Source organism: Lemur catta, chromosome 1 (genome assembly GCF_020740605.2).
Source record: "Lemur catta isolate mLemCat1 chromosome 1, mLemCat1.pri, whole genome shotgun sequence".
Lineage (NCBI taxonomy): Eukaryota > Metazoa > Chordata > Mammalia > Primates > Lemuridae > Lemur > Lemur catta.
In genome coordinates, this window is record NC_059128.1 from 143744529 (window position 1) to 143759134 (window position 14606).

At 46.8% G+C, this 14606-nt stretch overlaps 1 long non-coding RNA gene across 3 annotated transcripts in view; it reads left to right on the forward strand.

The window, feature by feature from the left end:
* The window catches only part of LOC123641129, a 62191-nt gene extending 54440 nt beyond the window's left edge, over window positions 1–7751 (forward strand). For 2 of the 3 annotated variants that reach the window (XR_006736227.1, XR_006736226.1), the window contains exons 2-4: window positions 4099–4285; window positions 4872–5054; window positions 7583–7751. This is a non-coding gene — a long non-coding RNA (uncharacterized LOC123641129). Of the gene's footprint in view, window positions 1–4098; window positions 4286–4871; window positions 5055–6261; window positions 6281–7582 lie in introns of those variants that run through there. The other variant, XR_006736228.1, reaches the window with a different exon arrangement.
* Window positions 7752–14606: the final 6855 nt, after the last annotated feature.

Consider the following 14606-nt stretch of genomic DNA (forward strand, 5'->3'; position numbering starts at 1 on the left):
GAACAGGAGAACGTATAAATGAACACTGGGAAGGAGTTGCCAGAGAGATAGGAGGAAAACCAGGAGAGAATGGTAACCTACAAGCCAAGAGAAGAAACTGTATATAAGAGAAGCAAATGATTAACTGTGTCAAATGCTGCTGAACGATTGAGGAACATGTGGACTGAGAACTGGCATTGGGTTTAACAACTTAGGCATCACTGGTGATCTTGACATGAGGAGTTTTGTTACAGGGGTGCAGGCAAAAGTCTGATTGTATAGAGTTTCAGAGAGAACAAAAGGAAAGGAAATCGAGAGAGTAAGAATAAATGATGCTTTTACGGAAGTTTGCTGCAAAAAGGAGTAGACAATCAGGGCAGAAGCTGGCAATCAGGAGTCAAAAGAAGGTTTTGTTCTCTTTTATAGCATGTTTATAAAGTAATGGAAATTATTCATTAAAATGGGAAACATTTTTGATGCAGGAGAGAGAAGAGAGAAATGATGACACAATGTCTCTAAAGCTAAAAGTAGGATGAGGCAGATGTGCAAGTGGAGAGACTGGCTTTAGGCAGGACCGTTCAGAGTTCATTCAAAGTAATAGGAGGTATATCAGGTGGATTTGCAGGTCAGCTGAGGGTTCCTTTGTCTGGGTGGCTTGACTGATCTTTCCTGGGCTAGCTGTGGTCAACTGGGGAGTTAGCTGCAAGTTGGATGGTCTCAGATCATCTGTTTGATAGTCATGTGTCACTCATAAACCTAACAATTGTCTGGCTGTCAGCTGAGATGTGTCAGTTGTTCTCCACATTGTCTCTTATCCTCTGGGAGATTGGCTCAAGAGTGTTCATGTGGTGGTCTCAGGGTTCCAAATGCAGCAAGAGAAGGCAAGTGCCGATGTGCAAATATTTTTCAAGCCTCTGTTTGTATCACATTTCTAATGTTCTACTGGCTAAGGCAAGTCATGTGGCCAAGGTCAGATTCAAGAGTTAGAAAAATAGACTTTCCTTCTTTTTTTAAAATTTATATTTTAAAATAAAAATGACAGGGTCTCATCCTGTCACTCAGGCTGGAGTGCAGTGGTGCAATCATAGCTCACTGCAGTCATGAACTTCTGGGTTCAGGTGATCCTCCTACCTCAGCCTTCTGAGCAGCTGGGACTACAGGTATGTGCCATTGTGCCTGGCTAATATTTTAGAAGCTTTTTGTAGAAACAAGGTCTCACCATTTTGCCCAGGCTGGTCTTGAACTCCTGGCCTCAAGTGATCCTCCCACCTCAGTCTCCAAAAGTGCTGGTTTTACAGGCATGAGCCACTGTGCCTGGCAATGTTCCTTCTTGATGGGAGAAACTGCAAAGTTACATTGCAATGGGGCATAGATTCAGGTAGGGGAAGACTTTGTGGTCACCTTTGCAATATGCCAGAGGAAGAAAGACAGTGATTACAGATGCAGATACTACTAGGTGGGCCGATGTGGTTGTGGGATTCTGGGGGAATCCTCCTCTGAGTGCTTCAATTTTCTCAAAGGTAAGGTCTCAAGTTCAAAGCCCACACCAAGAGCACGCTGATTTATTCATTTGCTAGTGGCAAAACTGCCAAGAGGACTGGGTCTTTATGGCAGCTTACTGGAGTCCTCCTTTAGGAAATTGTTTCCTGAAAGCCACCTAATCATGACGCCAGGGATTCCTGCAAATGAGGCTCATTCGATGACTGATGGCTGGTGTCATGGAGCTTGACAGCTAGATGCACCCGTCTTTTAAAACGACAGATTCTCCAAGCAGATGGAAATGCTGTATCTGTGAGGCACTCCCTGCCCAGGATAATGCTTCCTGGGTGCTGCTGGACTCTGCCTTTTGACAGCATTTTCTCTGTGAACCAGCCCCTTTGTCCATCCACTTTTTACTATGTGTAAATGTATTAGTCAGCTCAGCACTTTAAATGAAATACCACAGGCTGGATGACTTAAACAGTAGAAATTTATTTCTTATAGTTCTGGAGGCTGGGGAAGTCCAGTCAATTAGGTTCTTTGCGAGGGCTCTCTTCCTGTCTTGCCAATGGCCACCTTCTCACTGTGTCCTCACATGGTGGAAACAGACTGAGAGGAAGAGAGAGAGCGCACGTGAGAGCATGAGCACTGCTGCTGTGGCCTCTCTTTGTCTTCTTATAAGGGTACCAGCCCTATGGGATCAAAGCCCCACCCTTACAATCTCATTTGACCCTTATCACCTCCTCACAGGCCCAGTCTCTACATATAGTCACATGGGGGGGTTACGGCTTCACATTAGTTGGGGTAAATTGGCTTATGTGACTATGGAAGCTGAGAAGCCTCCACAACCTGCTGTCTGCAAGCAGGAGACCCAGGGAAGACTGTGGTGTAATCCAATTCTAATCCAAGTCCAAAGGCCTGAGAACCAGGCCGATGGTGTAAATCCCATTCCAAGGGCAAAAGGAGACTGATGTTCCAACTCAAACAGGCAGGCAGGAAGAAAAAGGAATACATTCCTCCTTCCTCTGCCTTTTTGTTCTATTCAGGCCCTCGATAGGTTAGATGATGCCCACCCACACTGGGGAAGTAATCCACTGAATCCATGATTCAAATACTAATTTCATCCAGAAAGGTTCGTTTATATCCCTGCTTCAAATTCTTAAATTAAGACTGCTCTTGTCCCTCCATGTGGGCCTACTTTGGGTCTGGAGGTCACACTCTGTCTCCTCTACCCTTTCCTGTAAAGCTTGCTAGTTTCATGGAAGTGGGATTTTTATGTAAGTCCTAGACATGTTCTGAACATCCTAAACCTGTTTCGAATATGTCCTATCCAAGTCTAGCACTTCACTTCACTAAAAGTAGCACTTGGTATCCTGGGTGTTCATTTTAACATGGCTTTTACAGGTCCCTACTCAGGGATCTAGGAACTTAGCTGGTCCCTCGCTCAGCTACAACAATATATAGGAATACTTTTTAGTTAGAATTAAGAAAAATAAGATTACTTGCTATCAAAAGTATGTTGTGGAGTTAGCTTTCAGTCTCATCTTGCATCCCGTTTGAGTCCTTTCTTTCAAACTCTGAAACAAGGACTTGGGTGCAGATAGTTTATTTGGGAGGTGACCCCAGAAGAAAAATAGTGGACAGAGGTGACGGCAGGGAAAGGAGAAAGGCCAATATAGGGTACACTAATGAATGGTTCCCACGGGGACAGCCCGGGCTCCACCTCACTGGGGACCCTCTGAGACACTGGGTGGGAGATGCCTCACAACTTTCCCACCAGAGGAAGGGGAGGCTGCTTTCTACCCAATTTGTGGAGAAGTTGCCCCCAGGGGTATCAGTAGCAGCCCCGCACCCAAAGTTCCCTAGATGCAGGAGAAAACCATCAGGCAGAAAAGAAGAGAGACATGCAGGCACTTGAGGGCCGGACACCCTCTCCGGAGCTGTGGAACTTAGGTGGGCTGAGAAGGATGTCAGGCAGGACATGAACAGCGACGGCCACCATTGCACACAGGCTGGGAGGGAAGTGACGAGTGAAAACCGCTTGGGTGTTTCTTTCCTTGAATGTGCAGACTTTTCTTTCTCAGACCTCTGTTTCTTCTGGATTTACAGTGCCTCCTGTAATTTTATGAAATCTATTTCAGTGACTGGAAGCTTCCATCGGCCTGGTGTTATGGTCAACACATAACTTGTTTCTTATAGTAAAACCAAACCGCCTCCTCTTTAGCATTAAAGTATTTGATTAGAAACTAGTAATTTGAGAGGGCAGAGAAGGGAGCCAAGGTCAGCAGAGCTTTGAGACACCCACATGTGGCCCGACCTGGCTGAGCAGAGGTGCGACACAGCTTTGGCTGAGTGCCTCTCAGCAGCACTTGGGATTTGCTTTTGTTAGGGCTCCTTTTTGCCGATTCCAGTAACCTCAATCCTGGATTCTTTGATGAATAAGACTCCTAGGCATGCTCCAGGGTCTGGGATCTGTTGTTCCTCACAAAGCTCCTCAAAAAGGATTATTCTTCTCCCACAGCCACCCCAGAGGCGTCCAAGTGGATCCCCAAGTCATCCCAAACAGCCACAGTCACAGGTCATCTGAGGCAGAGAGGTGCCTTGGGAGAATGACATTTTTCTTTCCTCTTCTCACTGCAGCACGTTAAGGACTGGTTCTCTGGGATCGCGTGGGCTCAGTGCAGCATCAGCCACTGCTCCTGAGAATCAAGGATGGCTGTATCTACCTATGATGTGCAGTGAGGAAGGAGAGTGGTGCAGGAAGCCCTCAGCCTGATACACAGCTGAAGGCTAGACAGTGGACAAGAACACGATGGAAAATGCAAAGGTACCCAGTAAAACTCTACTTGTCCTTAAAGTATTAAGAAAGGGCACTGGATTAGATTCAGGTCCCAGCTGGGAGATGCGATGCTTGGCAAGTCACTTACCCCATCTGTGCATTGTTCTCCTAATCTGCAATATAGTGACCATGCCACCCTCAGAGTGTTGCTGTAAGGATTGAAATTAAAGATGTGAAAGAGCTTTAGCAGGACACATTGACTGTCAGAGTATTTTTACTATTTGAAATGAATCAGGTAGAAGGTATAGGGATTCCTCCTTTTGTGGATACATGAGTCATTCATATAATATGCATGAGCAGGAGAGAGATGTAATGGGAAGTTGGCTGTCAAGGGGGGATGATAGATCAGCCAGAAGGATGCAGGTTGTTAAAGACAGAGAACAGAAATCAGCAGTTATATTTAGTAAACCCACAAGTCTAGGGAGAGCAGCATGTTGTCTATCAATTTTCTGAGGTATAAAAGCACAGAGCATTCTCGGGGAGCATTGACTGTTGAGCTGCCCAGATAATGTGGCCACAGCCAGTCCTGGGTAGATTGAAACCAGGTCTTTGCTCTCTAACTTAATCATGACAGATCAATTCATCAGGCCTTCAATGAAAAGCTGCACCATTAGAGGATGTGTGGAATGCGAAGGATGTACTGGACTTTGTTCCTGTGCTCAGGGATCTTCGGAAGAACAGAATTGTGAAACAACTGGATGTTATTTGCGACCTAAACCACAGACTGCAAATTCAACTGCTTACCAGGACCTGGCAGGTGATGTAGCTGAGGAAGCTGCTAGTTATAAGAAAAACAATAGCATAGGTGCAATATAAATGGCATTTGACCTTGACATTGTGAGAATATAGGAAGTGGTGAGGATAGGGTCAAACTGAGGGCACGTGTCCTGTCTAAGGGGATGATGGAATCAACTCAGCTTCCAAGGTGCTGGAGGAGAATGCAGGCCTAGGATGGCCAGATCTTCTGCTTTTTTTTTGTTTTTTGTTTTTTGTTTTTTAATCAAAGGAAATCCAGAATCCAGATGTTTATATAAATTTTGTCAATTTTGGTAAGTTCTCAACTAATTTTTAAAAATTGCAAAACGTCATGGGGTCAAACAAATGTGTCTTCAGCTCTGTTTGTGAGCCCTGCAAACACACGGTGGTGAGTGGAAAGCTGCAAAGCTTGGAGAGGAGGGAGGAGGGGATGGAGTGAGCCTGGCGTCCTGAGACTGCAGGAGGGGCCCTCTGAGCCAGTAGCGGTACCCCGCTCCTGCTGGGCAGAGGGAAGAATCCAGAGGCTCATCTTCCCCCCCCACATCTGCAGCCCAAGCACTGGTCATGGTTTGGTCTGTTTCCACATCTGAGCTGCCGTTTCCCTCAGTGGAATGTTAGGCATGTGGGGGAGAGTCTTTCCTTTGCTTGTTTTTTATAAAAGAATATTTAGTTGTTAAAGTGATTCAAGGCAAAATTTTCTAACTTTTGAAGAGTATAAAATAAAAAGTAAGAATTCCTCTTTCTTCACTGTACTCCCCTCTATTTCTTTCTTTCTTTTTTTTTGAGACAGAGTATTGCTGTGTTGCCCGGGCTAGAGTGAGTGCCGTGGCATCAGCCTAGCTCACAGCAACCTCAAACTCCTGGGCTTAAGCGATCCTACTGCCTCAGCCTCCCGAGTAGCTGGGACTACAGGCATGTGCCACCATGCCTGGCTAATTTTTTCTATATATATATATTTTAGTTGGCCAGATAATTTCTTTCTATTTTTTAGTAGAGACGGGGTCTCGCTCTTGCTCAGGCTGGTCTCGAACTCCTGACCTCGAGTGATCCACCCGCCTCGGCCTCCCAGAGTGCTAGGATTACAGGCGTGAGCCACCGCGCCTGGCCTACTCCCCTCTATTTCTAAGAGGTAATCACCAATCACATTTTTGTATCATTCCAGAAATTTCCTAAACATAAGAAATCATGTACATTCTTTTTCCCCCCAGGAAATGGAGAAAAGATGTGATTGGCCATTGAACAGAGAGCAGAGTCCCACCTCTGAGACCCTGCGTCCTGCTTGGAGGGTATTTCCCTTTCTTCCTTCTCCTTTCGTGCCCGGAGGGATAGCGCAGTGCAGTGGGGAAGCACACAGACCCTCCAGTCAGACTCTCCGGCTCCACCGTGCACTAGCTCAGACCTGGGCTGAGTTTCTCAACCTTTTCATGCCATAATTTTCTCATCTACAAAACGGGGATTCAAAGTATAATCTGTCTCAAAGGGCTGTTGGAAGGAACGAATGTGTTAAAATATACAAAGGGGTGGGGTAAGGTTTGGTATAAAGCAAGTGGTATATAACTGTTTACTATTATTGTTCTCGAAGGCCCAGTACTTGTTTCCTTTCTAGTAGGAAACCTCTCTCAGTTATCCCTAATCCCTGCTCCTCTCTCCTCCTCCAATTTACCTCTTTTCATGCTAACTATGCCACCCAATTGGTACCTAATTCTATTGCCTCCTATTATCTCACTATCTATGTGCAGGTGTATTGCTGACCTCTCAGGGGCGGACACCTTGCCTTTCGTTCCTTTGTGTCCCCACAGAGGCGTCGTGGGGACAGATCTGGGGCAGGAATGCAGGCGTGAGGGCCTCCCGGTCTGTGTGCTGCTCTGCCCCTTGTGTCAGAGGTCAGTGTGTGGCAGCAGGGAGCCTGGGGCACAGCAGCTCCTCCCTCCTGCACCCAGGACAAGATGGAGACGGGATGCTTCCCTTGCCTTGAGCTGCTCTTTATACTACCCAGTAGGTACTCTGCCAAAATTTTAGAGCGAACAGTTTTAGGAACTCTCCACAAGCACCAGGGCCTAAGGCAGCAATGCTCGGCACTTCCCTTGCTCCCCAGAGAGCCTCTGAGATCATCTCAGTAAAACTTTAATGCCTGGAAGTCAATTAGAGTGGAGAATTCTCCTGTAATCAAAAGAGGCAATGCTTTTATTGGAAAGGTGCAAACTGGAGGGGAAGGATGACAGCTGTGTAAGGCTGTAGAAAGCTAATAGCTTGGGCTGGGAAAGTTCTCTCGACAGCATCAGGCTGTATGCACCAGGCGCCAAGGCAAGGGGTGGGGTGGGGTGGAGGGGGAAGCAGACTGTGCGCAGCCTTAATGATTATCCTTACAATGTGCTGTAAAGTTCCCAGAGCATGTTCACACCTTCTCTTTCCTGGAATCCCCCAACAATTCCACGTCCCTAATTCCCATATCGTAGAGGAGGAACTGAAGTCCAGAGAGGTTCCATATGGAACTGGCATTGAAACCTCAGCCCGTCCACTTCTTTTCAGAAAGCAGACCTAGCTGGAGTGAGGAGCATGGATGAGGAAGGGGAAGCCCTGCTCTCTTTCAGCACGTGCTTCAAAAGCATCACCTTCTCATTGCCTGTGAAGGGAATTCTGAAAGCTGTCAGAGAAAGTAACGGGAAATTTATGACTTAAACATCAGTGGACAGATGCACAGGCTGTAAGTATCTGTTCCAGTTACTGCTGTTGCATAAGGATTCACCCCAAAACTATTGTCCTTGAACAACCATTCTGTTATACTTACAGGTTCTATGGGCCAGGAATTCGGGCAGGGCAGCAGGTCTCTGCTCCACGGTGTCCAGGGCCTCAGCTGGAAAAACTTACAGGCAGGGGCTGGAATTTTCCGAAGGCCCAGTGGCTGGATATCCAAGACTGCTCATCTCATGGCTGTCAGTTGATGTTGGCTGTCATCTGGATGCTCAGCTGGGGCTGTTGACCAGGGCACCCACATGTGCCCTCCCTAGCATGGCAGTCCCAGGATGTTTAGAGATTTTACATGGAGGCTGGCTCCCCCCAGAGTGAGCACCACAAGAGAACCAGTCAGACCTTTGCTGGCCTGACATCACTTCCACCATACTCTGTTGGTCAAAGCAGTCACAAACCTGCCCAGACTCAAGGGAAGGGACACAGACCCCACCTCTCAGTGGTGCCAAAATTATGCAGCCACTATTTTAAAAATCCACATATTGTGTTATTCCTTTTTCCCTCTATGACCCCATTAATTTCTAATTACTTTAAAAATTGTAGTAGTAATGTTCAGGTACTTGAATCCTGCCTTGGCTTTGCCACTTGTGACCTTGGACAAGTCACTTAACCCATCCACATTTCTATTTCCTCATTGATAAAATCAGAGTGGTAACAAAAATAAGCTTTTCGATATCTCTTGTCACTTAATAAAATAGCTTTAAAATGTAGCTGTCTTATAAAACTGAACCGAATTGTTATGAGGGGTTGGAATATTGCCAGGCTGCAGGAAGAGCTCTTTTGTTGGGCAGAATCTTGGTGACAAGAGGGAAGTGGGCACAGGGCTTTCAGAAACAACACTGAGGAGATGGAGTAAGGGCTGGACAGAGGTGAGAGGTGTGTGTGAGGAAGAGCTGAAGAGACGGGAAGAGGCTGCAGTGCGATCCAGGAGGGCAGATGTGGGCTGTGTGGTGTCGCTGCTGCTGATAAAGGAAAAGAGCTGTAAGAAGGAGGGAGGAGCTCAGAGACTATGATGGAAACCACAGGGTGTGTACTGGCCCCAGGAGGTGGGAAGATGGAAGTGCCAACATTCAGAGAATGAGAGAGAGGCAAGAAGGAAGGAAGGAAGGAAGGAAGGGAGGGAGGGAGGAAGGAAGGAAGAATATTTCTCCTTCAGAGCCCTTGTGTGGCTGAACCCAGGGCTAGAGCGGCGTGTAAGGAGACTGGCTGGAAGAATGTCAAGGGCAGGCATCAAGGCTATGGACTCAGGAGCAGCAAGAGGCAGGCAGGGCTGGCTTTGTGTTTGTGTGACCTATGCAGTCACACAGCACCCTGCACTTACAAGAGCCTGGTGCTTGGTTGAATGTTCTCTTGTCATTGTTTTGAAATTCTTAATTATTTATGAACAAGGGACCTCAAATTCCCATGAGCACTGAGCACTATGAATTATGTAGCTAGTCCTGCAGGCAGGGTGGCATTTGTGTTGCCTTCAGGCTTAATTCTGAGGCTCAGCTGCAGACTTTGTGCCTAAATCCCTTGTGTGGTGGAGAGAGTGGCGAGGGGGAGAGGGACAGACAGACAGACAGGGAGAGAGAGAGAGGGAGGAGGGGGGGGAGAGAGAAGGAGAGAGGGAGAAAAGAGAGGGAGGTAGAGAGAGATATGCTTGCATCTTAACTCCAGTTAGTAGTCTGGACTGATTTATTTTTACGTCTTCAGTTTGGGATTCCCTCTTCCTTCTGCTGGTCCCCTCACCACATCCCCATTCATACACTCTGGCGGACTACTCAGTGTGTCCTGAACCCTAAGCAGGAAACTGCAGGGATGTCGACAAATAAGGCAGAAGGAGGGTTTTCCAGCCCATCTCCCCCTTAACTGGAGAACATCCAGCTCCACTGACATCTCCATTCCGTGTGTCTGCAATCACTCCCTTTCAGCCATTTGTGTCTCTCGGAATCTGCTTATTCCAGTGCCAGCCCCGCCCATCCTCCAGTTCCTTCTCATTAGCCCGGCCCCTCTGGCACAGTGCTGGCTCTGTCTGCACTTCCTTCTGCCATCTGTGTGGATGGCACGGTGGCCACCAAGAGGGCCTCCAGGGATTCTCACCTCCTGGCATTCGTGCCCCTGCATAGTTCCCTCCCACGATGAATGGGGCTGACCTGTGCAACCAGCAGGATACTGTGGGAATAGCGTGACTTCCAAGGCTAGACGTTGTGACTTTTGTCTTACTTTCTTACATCACTTGTACAGGACACTCAAGACTGTGGAAAGGTCCAGACAGTGGGAAATTGTCGTTTCCCACCAGTGGCCAGCACAACCTGGCCGCATGACTGAGCCACCTGCAAAGTGGATCCTCTAGCCCCAACCAAGACTGACCAGCAGACATCTTGATTACAACATCATGGAGGAACCACGAGCCAGAAGCACCCAGAGAAGGCTTTCCAGAATTCCTGACCCACAGAAACTGTGAGATAGTAAATGTTTACTGTAATTTTAAGCCAGCAAGTTTTCAGGTCCTTTCTCACACAGCAGTAGATGACTAACATAGGCTGTCAAATGACAAGTCTCTCTCCTCCAGTTTTTACCACCCAGCAAATGGCAAATTCACTTCTTCTGTCGTTTAGTCCCAAATCCCAGACTCCACCTCGATTCTTCTCTTCCTCTCACACCCCACCTCAGAAAATTCTTTTTTTTTTTTTTTTTTTTTTTGAGACAGAGTCTCACTCTGTTGCCTGGGCTAGAGTGAGTGCCGTGGCGTCAGCCTAGCTCACAGCAACCTCAAACTCCTAGGCTTAAGCGATCCTACTGCCTCAGCCTCCCGAGTAGCTGGGACTACAGGCATGTGCCACCATGCCCGGCTAATTTTTTCTATATATATTTTAGTTGGCCAGATAATTTCTTTTTTTGTTTTTAGTAGAGACGGGGTCTCGCTCAGGCTGGTCTCGAACTCCTGACCTCGAGCGATCCACCCGCCTCGGCCTCCCAGAGGGCTAGGATTACAGGCGTGAGCCACCGCGCCCGGCTGGAAAATTCTTTAAGGCAGCTTTCTTAAAAGCCATCCCACAAACCTGTTTGAGTTTCTCCATCTTCACTGCCATAACTCATACCCAAGCCATGGTCACCTCTTGCTGGGACTCCTACAATAGCATCCTCGCAGTGACAATTGGTCTCTCCATGTCTACACTTGTCCCTCAGTGAATTGACTGTTCTACATGGTTAATTCTGAAGACAGCAAGCTAGAAAGGTATTTTTTAAAAATCAGAGTATGCTATTCCTCTGGTCAAGCCCCTCAGTGGTTCATACAACATCATAAAACTCAAATTACTCACTGCAGCCCAGAGACTCTACATCCCCCTCTGCCCTCATCTCCTACCACTCTCTTGCTCACTCACTTGACTCTGGTCACATTGGCCTCCATGTGCTCTTTGACTGTGTTTACAAGTCAAAGTCTTTGCATCTGCTATTCCCTCCTTGGAATGCTCCTCCTTCCAGACTTCTGCCTGCCTTGTTCCCGCACTTTATTGAAAGCTCAGCACAAATTTCACTTGCTCTAAAAGCCTTTCCTTGCCAACACGATACCTCCCTTTTACCATCTACTTCCTGTCCTCACCACTGAGGTGTCATATTAGAGTCAGGGTTCTTGGGTTGCAAGCAGTAGAAATCAGGTCTTTCCAAAGCAGCAATTATAGGAAGGTAGGGGGAGCTCATTGGATTGAAGGCCATGTTGAAAAGCTAGGAAGAGGCAGATACAAGCAGCTCTGAACATGCTGGTCTCCAGATGAATAGGGCACCTGCCCTAGCAGAGGGATCTCAATTGAAGAAAGAGTAAGCACAATTTGGGGACTGTGGTCTAAGCGAATTCTTAGTGAAAAGGACCTGCTGCTCATGGAGCAAGGCTGCTCTTGATTTCTCCTATGTCCTGGTGGTTACAGAGAGGAGCCTGGGTGGGGTTGGGGGGGGAGGGGGAGAGCCTGGAGAAGTTTGACAGTGTAGAGACTTTCCCAAAGCAACGGGACTAAAAAGAATTAGAAATGTGATCAGCAGGACTTCATCTTACCCTATTCTCCTGGGAACAAATCAATGAACTGATCGTTATCTTCACCAGAGGCCCATTTAGAAACAGAACATTTGAAAAAGCACACAGAACTGAAGGATTTGTAATGTGTTAGTTTATCCGTAAGTAATTTCTGTTTCTAGCTTCCTGGTGGGTGAAATCCAACACAAGTTAGCTTAAGCTGAAAAGGTTTTTATGTTTTTTGTGTTTTTAAAATAGAGATAAATAGCTCTTTAATGAAACCACAGGACAGTCATGATGGTCAAAGGACTAGAATCAGAAACTTGAGAGTCATTAGCAACCCAAAGAGCTTCCCACTCTGCTTTGCACAACCTCCTACGAGGTATAAGCTATTAGTAACTTATAAATGAGGAAACTGAGGCACAGAGAGGTTAAGTAACTTGACTTATGGCCACACTTGGTCTTGCTTCTAGGATAGGGGTTTCTTTCTTTGTCCTAGGGGTTTCAAAATTTCCTTATAAATTTCTCCATTACCTCCTTCCCCCTTTCAAGTCCCACCGTCCCATTGAAACTCTATTCACAGGGCACAGTGAGCACCCTCCCCCAGCTCAGTGGCCCTGCTTCCTAGGAGGCTTAACAGGGGGAAGCCGAGGTCACCCTGCACACTTTGCCTAGGTCTGAATATTGAGGAACGGCCTGACCACTCTGGGCAGGGCAGCATGGAGCAAAGAGCATCACTTCTCAGGAGTGAAGGAAGAATCATGGAGACCATCCGATCAGGGTCACAAACCCACATGCTGCCAGAACCACTCTGGTGCTGTCTACAAAATGGGCAGCACAGTAAGAGGGTTGAGGTCTGTGCTTATGGTCTCATCTGAAGCAGCCTTCTCTATTCAGCTCTGGCGCACTGTTGCTATGTTGGACTCATGGCCAACACTGTTCGATTTTCTGATTTTTCAAGAGAAGTCAGAATTTTTTTCCCCTACCTCATGTTGTTGTGACAATTAAGTGAAGTAACTCATACAAAGTGTTTGGAATATGTGTCTGGCATATGGGATAAGCTCTCAGTAAGTGTTCGTTGCTTTTATAGTAGCATTTCACAGATGTCAGAACCAAGGCCCATGGTGGGCTCCCTCAAGATCGCAGTTAGCAGCAGATGTTACATGACAGCCCAGGCTCCTGACCCTGGGTCCAGGATCTTCCTTTCTGGTTTCCTCTCCCGACCCCACCCCGTTCCTGAGCCATCACCGTTGTCACTGTGTACCATGACACATGCTAACTAACAGCCTCACCACTGTATCTTTCATGTATTATTTCTACGGATTCCCTACTTTCAGAGACATTTTTTCCTCCTAATAAATGAAACCTTTCTTTAAGGTTGTTCCAGTAAAACAATCCACAGGATTCTTTCATCTCCCTTTAGGTTCATATAAAAGTAACAGCTTTAAAGCAGCTCCCCACCCTGCCTTATTAGCTCTGCAGGGCTGTATTATATAAACTCAGACTTTTCCATGTAAGTAAGGGGCTCACCTACAGTTTACCCAGGGCCCATTAAACCATTAAGAAAAAAACAACTCCTTAGAGGGCCAGGAAGACTAGTGCACTTTGTTGGGAGCAAAGCTAATTTCCTCTCACTCTGTGGAAACAAATGCCCTTTACTCCCATTAAAACTTCCAGGAATTCTGCAGCCTCTAGTGGTCCAGGTGTGGTCCCACAGAGTAGGCAGCAGGCCTATCACTTCCTCCTTAGCACTGGGCTTTTTGGCTCTCACAGCTCCAGACAGGGCCCCAGGGTCGGCCTCGGTTGGTTCTTTCGTCTTCCACTCGTTCCCACGGTTCTAAGTTCATGCTACCTCACTTTGCATTCCCTGTCACATTCACTCCATTCTGGTAAGTCTGAGGGTAAAGGGGCCACTCCCTGTGCCCGCATTTTTGAACAGGAATTCTCCCTGTGGATTGCCCTGCTAGCCTCATGCTTTGCCTTGTGAGGGCCACTATGGCACTTTACCTAAAAAATTAGCCGTAAATCGAATGATCTGCTGCCCTTTCCTTAGGCCATAGATGAAGAGTACCCAAAAAGTAAACCGAAGACTAACTCCTAAAGGCACCACCGTGGGGCGGGCCCTAGAGGCACTGGCTGCCTTGGTGTTCAGTGTTGCTGCTTTTTCAGTCCTTTTCACCTGACAGCTCTATTCATATTGGAGCCAACTTCAAGCCATTTCCCAGGTCTGTGTTGCTGAACTTCTCGGAAATGTAATTAAGCTTCAACAGGAGACATTTACACTCTGAATCAGGTCAGGAAGTGACATTCCTTTACTGCACATAAGATTAAAAAAAAAAAAAAAAAGAAAGTGACATTCCTGGATAATAAGAATTTCCATAATATATGGGAAGCCCAACTCAGAGAAGGCTCGTAAACATGTGGTTGATCAGATTAGAGTTTTTCTGAATTAGGAGGATAAGGATGAAAACCAAGAGCCACGTCAGAGAAACTGCAACCTTGGAAACTGTGACAGATGCAGAAAGAAGAGTGGAAGTCTACAGAAAGGGTAGACAAAGGATTTCTCCCGAATTGGAGAAAACCAACTTCAGGGTTTGTTCAGCTGCCACAAAGGTAGTGAGATACTATGTCTAGTGTTCTGAGTCATCTCACCCTGGCTTTTAGATCATTTCTCCACTGTATCAGAATTTCAGGCTCTGTGCAAATTTTAGTTTAAAAAATGTATCTATGCCTATCTGGTCCCCTTTGCCTCAGCTTCCACCCACAGTGAGTAAACCTCTGGTTATCAATTTGGCTTCCTTGGTATCCCGATGC